The following is a 6101-nucleotide window of genomic DNA, read 5'->3' on the forward strand; positions in this document are numbered from 1 at the left end:
TCATAGTCATCACATCCATCACAAGAAGCATTAGGGAAAATAGAAGCATCATGATCATTCAATCCACATAAATCTCAAACCCAACATTCACTAATCATGCAACAAGAAGAGGTAAGAGAGTTAGGGTAAGGAGGCGTACCTCTCCCCTTAGTTTGGGAGAGAAGAATTGGTGCTTGTGAAGAAGAATTCTCAAGCTTAGTCTTGATAGATGTCATCTCTTTCCCTAGGTCCAAAATTTTTGTGGATAATTTGTTGATGTCACTAAGTTGATCAACCGAGCTACTCTTGCTTGTTGACTCTTTCTCACCCTCACTACATCGTCTATCACATCCACAACTTCTTCCTCTGTCTTGTTCATGATTAGGCCTCCGGCTCTGGCATTAAGGCTAGAATTCCCTTGAGGACTCAAACCACCATAAAATATTTTAATGATTTGGTAAGTCGGAATTCCATGGTGAGGACATTCTCTTTGATACTCTTTGTACCTCTCCCATGCTTCATAGAGGCTTTCACTAGTCCTTTGCTTGAAACTTTGAATCAAATCTCTAGCCTCCGCCGTTTTCTTTTGAGGAAAGAAACGGGAAAGAAATTCTTTAGTGACTTCATCCCATGTTCTCAAAGAATTAGGCTTCACTTCCTTGTCTAGCCACTCTTGAGCTCTTCCGATTAGAGAGAAAGGAAATAGCTTAAGCCTTATGAATTCTTGTGTGACCCCGTTCACCTTAATTGTGTTGCAATATTTCTCGAATTCCTTAAGATGATTGAGGGGACTCTCATTCGTTGCACCACTATATTGTCTCCTTTCTATTAAGGTTATCATTGTCGGCTTGATTTCAAAGTCACTCTCCGAAGTTGTTGAAGGAGCAATACCGCTCTCATACCTATATGCACCGGGAGTTCCCAACTCCTTCAAAGCAACCCTTGGAACTTATCCCATGTTCACTTGCAAACAATCTCAAAGGAAAATATTAGTAGCACATCAACAAGTGTAGCCTAAAAGAGAAAAATCTTTTTGTATTTTTGAAATGAAATGAAATAGACTCAACAATAATAGCAAACAACTACGCCATTCCTCGGCAACGGCGCCATTTTGACGGAAGGTGAATTCTAGGTCGTTGGAAACTAAAATTCCTCCAATCAAACTAAAAATATAACCAAACCTACACCTAGTAATAGGGCAATTTCGGGTCGAACCACTAGGAATAGGGGGAAATTTGCTATGGCCAATGTCAAGCTACTTCGAAAGGTAAGATGGTAGTGTAGGTTATCTAATTCAACTAATCAAACCAAGTAAATCAATATATCAAGACACTAGTGATTTAGGATCCACATGTACTTGCAATGGACATACAATAATCGAGTTGGAGATTGATTAATTCGAGTATTGCGAGGGAAGATAGACAATGCAATCAAAAGAGCTTAACAAGCTATCTCCTAGAGGTTTAGCTAGTGCCAACTATGGAAGACTCTAACTAGGAATGTCACTAACCAAGCTCAATCGACAAATGCGAGCTACAAATCAATGGTCCGTATCAATGTAGGCACACAATGCAATCTAGTATGACAATTAAAGTTAGCTACTCTTTAACTAATCACACACATGCACAAAATCAATCAACCAATTTAATCACAATGCTAAATCAATCAAAAACCCCCAATTAGTTGTGATCCATCGCTGAAACATGCTTCACCACATCCCTAATAAGTAAACTACTCACAATCCATGGAAGAAATCAAGATCAAAACTAAGCAAATCAACAAATTCATCATCATCATTTCAATCAAACAAATTCAATCAACTAATCAATAAACTTGAACAATCAACAAAACAATTGAAATCAAAAGCTAAATATTACATTAAAGTAAAAGAAATCCTTACAAACTTTGATGAAATCAAAGGAAATGTGCTTAGAATCATCAATCATCAACCATGAGTTTCTCTTTCTAAAATATGATCTAAACTGTTCTCCAATTCTTCTCTAATGAAAATCTCTAATCTCCAAAATTCTCTAATGAATTCTCTCTCTAAAAATCTCTAATCTTCCTAAAATCTCCCTTTTTAAAAATAGAAGAAAAATCTATATATAGTAAAGCTAACAAAGAGAAGTTGGTTAGATCGTCCAAAATAGACCCGTACAGGCGCGGCCTTCTTCAAGAAGATGCGCGGCCACGCAAAAGAGGGTACGGAACAGGGGGAGCAACAGGCGCGGCCGCGCCAGAACACCGCGCGCCCGCATCACCACATTGCGCGCCCGCGCCATTGTTAGCACGCGCCCGCACCTGGGAGCAGGGCAACTCTCTTCCCCTTCAACTTGACACTCCTCATGCGCTCCACTTGGTGTGCTTGATGAACACGGAGCATGGAAGATTCTAAACACCTTGACGGTAGGTTCAACATCAAAATTGGTGCCCCCACGGCTTGAATGCACGGCCTAAGGAAACTTGAAACTTGCACATCTCCATACTTGAGCCTCAAATGGAAGACACTAAGCATCCCAATCAATGCAAAACCCGGGAAGAAACCTCAAAAATCCTTGGAAAACGATCTTAACCTGAATATGGAAGAAAACTAACAAATAAAAGGGAAAAAGAAAAAATAAACCAAGAAATACACAAAAATGAAAAATCAACTAAGGAAAGTGCAAACTAAAGAAATAAAGAGAAAAACTAAGGAAAAAGGAATGAAAAGAGCTATAAAAGCAATCTAAAATCACCCTAAAAGAGAAAAAATGAGTGCCACAAATGACACATATCAGTTCTTGTGCCGTTTAGGGTTATTACCCTAGAATGACGTTTTCTGATTGACGGCGCAATCAGGCATGGACACGTATCCTTGGGGGTGTCGTTTTGCGACTTTCTCGGGATTTGGGCCTCCTGATGTAAGGAGGCCCTTTTCTCTCCTTTTTAGGTGCTCTTAGTAGGGCTTACATACGTGTCATCTTCCTATAGCGACACGTGTTGCACTTTGATTGGGCCACGTGTCACTATAAGATTGGTCCACGTTTTATGGTAATTTTTACCCCAAACATTTGCCCTTCAGAGGGGGTGGGTTGTACTCTATGGGCTGCCTCCTCTAATTTTCTACTGTCCAGATATGTCCAAGTATTTGTAGAAGTTTTGAGCATTACTTTGGTATACGGACAGTACCGTCCGTCTTATCTGGGGATTTCTCCCTTGGGCCAGACGCTTGGTCCACTTCGCCTGTAATTCCTCTATTTGAACACTTCTAGGTCTTGAGGTTAGTCGGACGCAACAGGTCGACTATCTTTTTAGGGAGGACACTCGTTTTCCGGGATTTCGGGATAACGGTTTGGATTCTGCTGACGTGGCCGTCTATTTAGAAGTTTCGTCAGCTCGTTCGCCTTCCCATCTGTTTAAAGTGACGAAATTGGTTTTTAACCATTTGAATTCTAGGTTAACTTTTTCAAAAAGTAACCGTTTGAATTCTTGGGCGGGAAAGACGGATTTACCGTTTTACCCCCATAAATTTTGCCTATAAATATAGGATGTTTGACTTCATTTTGTTACTTTTGAACTTTGAGAATTCAAGAGAGAAGTCAAAGCTTTTTAGAGAGAGAAAGTGATTTCTTCCCTAATCTTCGAGAGCTTCGCCGTACATTTAAGGTTTTCGGTCAGAGTCTTAGAATTTTTCGGTCAACCTTCAAGACTTTCCAAGTTTTCTACACGGACGAAGGTAACCGCTTGCCCATTTTCTTCCTCTTTTACTTTGTTTTGTCTTTCATTTTTGTTTTTAAATTTGGCTCAACACTCGGCTTTGTCCGTTTCTCCTCATGAGACCGATCGTTCGCCTGGGACTGAGGAGTCTAGAGTGGATGGGTACAAGTCGTCTCCCTCGTGGAGTAGGTCCATTTCTAGTGTATACCAACTCACATTGACCTATTCTTCTCTGTCCCTGCAGTCGCAAATGGCTCGGACCATGCAAACGTACGACAAGTACGCCGGTAGAAATCTAGATGGTAGTCTGGTAAACCCAAAGGGTCCCTTATGATCCGAGTAACACAGATAGGGAGACTGATACCACCACAAACACCAACACAAACACCGCCACAGTCTGTGGCAGCAAATGCTTGGCGGTCGAAGTGACCGCCTCATTCGAAGAGCGTCGTCAGAGGCAAGGCGTCTCTTCTGGCAGGGAAGCATCCGAGCAGACTCCGTGTCTTCGTTTTCCCCAATTCACCAACTCGATCATAGATCCGGTCGAGTTGCAATCTTTGAAAGAACCTCTATCTTCTTCTCAGGCGGACGTTAGGTCGTCTGCTCGAATTTCTAAACTACCCCTTTCACAAACTACTAGGTCAGCCAGGCTTAGGACTGGCATAGTGATTGTTAAACCGGTCGACCTGCCACCCCGCAGCGCTCCTCCTCCTGGAAATCAGGCGGACGTCAGAAGGAAGGATAAGGGAAAAGGACCCTTAGTCCTAGAGGGAGTTTCTATATCCGAAGGCAACCGGGGCTCTAAGACTAGAAGCTCAGCCAAGGCTACTGAATTGGACACTGTGTTATCTTTAAAGTTTGGGGCCGCCCTCCACCCCGATTAGGGGCAGGCGGAAAATCAAGAGGCCGAGGAGGCCGGTGAGGAGGCCAATGCGGACAATTTTAAAGATCCGTACGCCTATCCAATCGGGGACACGGCCCTAGGCTTCCTCAATGATGGGCTAGAGGAGTTTAAGAGCTTCCTTATGCTGGGAGAGGAATATGAGCTCAAGGCGCCAAAGCGCTCTCATTTAGTGGCCGTCTGGGAGGATAAGCGGCCGCGCCGACAATCATTTAGCGTGTACCACGTTGCCCTTGAAATGAGACTCCGCTTCCCTTTTCACCTGTTCGTCCAAGAGCTCCTGGACGAGTACAACATTGCCCTCTTCCAGCTGATGCCGAACATCTTCGGGTACTTGGTGACGTGCATCAGGCAGAGCTTTAAGCCAGACGTCCTGGTATTTTGCGAGATGCACTCCATGGTCCACCTGGACTCGGGGATGGACGGCTGGTTCATATTAAGCACCACTAAGGATTATCTGGTGGCGATGGGCCGGGCATCCAAGTGGCGTGACTGGAAGAACCATTTCTACCGCATCAAAACAAAGAGCGTGGAGTTCAACCTGCGGATGAATAGATTTAACACTGCTCCCATCCAGCTTGGCCGAGGGCAGCACCGCCCGCACAAGCCACCCATCTATCCTGACTATGCGTACCAACTCGACTACTTTGGAGTCAGGAGGGTGACTAGGGGCGGCAAGTCGGTGGCCGTGCCTAAGAACTGGATTCCCTTTTCTAGCTGGCTCAGGGACCCGGTATTTATGTCAGCATGCGGCCTTTACCGAAACCTTCCCCAAGGTGGAGATTCGTACCTTAGCCACTTACAAGTAAATTGTGTCGAAATTTTCTTACGCAACGAAGCATTAGCCATGCTAGGCCTAGAGCAAAAGGGGGATGTAGACATGTTCGAGCTTGACTTAGCTCGGTACAAGGCCCGCCAGCATCTATACAAGCAGACCAAGGAGGTATTGGCCGTCTACTTGCTTTTCTTATTTTCTCTTCTTTTTTTTTTTGTCCTAGCCAAGCTAGTATGTTGGAAAAGGAGTCCTTCTGGATTTAACACGGACGACTTTATTTTAGCCCTTCTTCCGACTTTGGACTCTAGAAAGGGATTCCTTTCTACTCATGCTCGGACGCTCCATTTTGGCTTTACTTAACTTCAAATTGCTTTCTTTTAGTTGGCCACTCCCACCCCAAGGTCGAAGAGGAAGCAGTCGGCCTCTGCTTCCAAAGAAGGGAAGGCATCCAAATCCCGCAAGAGCACTACTTCTAAAGCGACGCCTTCTGTTCAGGTGGCCAAGACAAAGTCGTGGACTGCTCCAAAGCAGTCCCAAGGAGACCCACCCTAGCTGTCACCTAATGGGGACTCCAAGTCCGTGGATCAGACTACTGAGTCGATCCACGAAAAGTGCGTCCGAACGGACGATTGGGGTAAGTCGACCCTGGCAAAACCAACCGGCCTAGTCTCGACTCCGCATGTCGAGTTACTTAAAAAATCTGATTGACAGACAGCTGCCTCTCAGTCGGTCGAGGATCAGCTCGGTTGC

The 6101-nt window shown here is 44.4% G+C and overlaps 1 non-coding gene across 1 annotated transcript; it reads left to right on the plus strand.

Moving 5' to 3' along the window:
• The first annotated feature begins 446 nt into the window (after positions 1-446).
• On the plus strand, positions 447-552 carry LOC145573289 (small nucleolar RNA R71). The gene has a single exon (XR_014097338.1). It is a non-coding gene; the product is annotated as a small nucleolar RNA R71 (small nucleolar RNA).
• Positions 553-6101: the final 5549 nt, after the last annotated feature.

Source organism: Chenopodium album, chromosome 12 (assembly GCF_948465745.1).
Source record: "Chenopodium album chromosome 12, dcCheAlbu1.1, whole genome shotgun sequence".
Classification (NCBI taxonomy): Eukaryota; Viridiplantae; Streptophyta; class Magnoliopsida; order Caryophyllales; family Amaranthaceae; genus Chenopodium; species Chenopodium album.